Below are 478 nucleotides of genomic sequence, written 5' to 3'. Positions count from 1 at the left end.
ATACAGTTACTAAATATGGAAAACGCCCATTTTCTTTCCCATCACTCACCAATTCAATGTTAGTAAATCACTTCCTACAATCAGACCAACCATGCCAAAAGTTCCAAAAATCAAGGACCAAACACTGAAGAGAAAGCAATGATACTCTTACAGTCTTGCAGATGGTGACAGGTACACATTACTCAATCTTTTTTTCCTGTACTTGCTTCAGTGCAACTTTGAAATCTATCAAGACACTGGATACAAAGATTTTCAAAATACAAATTCAAACCAGTATAAGCAATTTAGAAGAGACATATCTTACAGAAAGTCTATTATCAAACCTATATAAATGCTATATAAATCTTGATACATACTATTTATATGTACAGCAATCCTACAAATATACAATTTTGTAAACCTCTTGTGTATATATTATATAAATGTGAAACAAGGTACAAAGGGAAGCCTATTGATGTAAAGCTTGAGAATGAAACAG

This window comes from Penaeus monodon, chromosome 23 (assembly GCF_015228065.2).
Source record: "Penaeus monodon isolate SGIC_2016 chromosome 23, NSTDA_Pmon_1, whole genome shotgun sequence".
In the NCBI taxonomy this organism is placed as follows: domain Eukaryota; kingdom Metazoa; phylum Arthropoda; class Malacostraca; order Decapoda; family Penaeidae; genus Penaeus; species Penaeus monodon.
The sequence above is the reverse complement of the archived record's forward strand: the minus strand, read 5'-3'. Positions refer to the sequence as shown.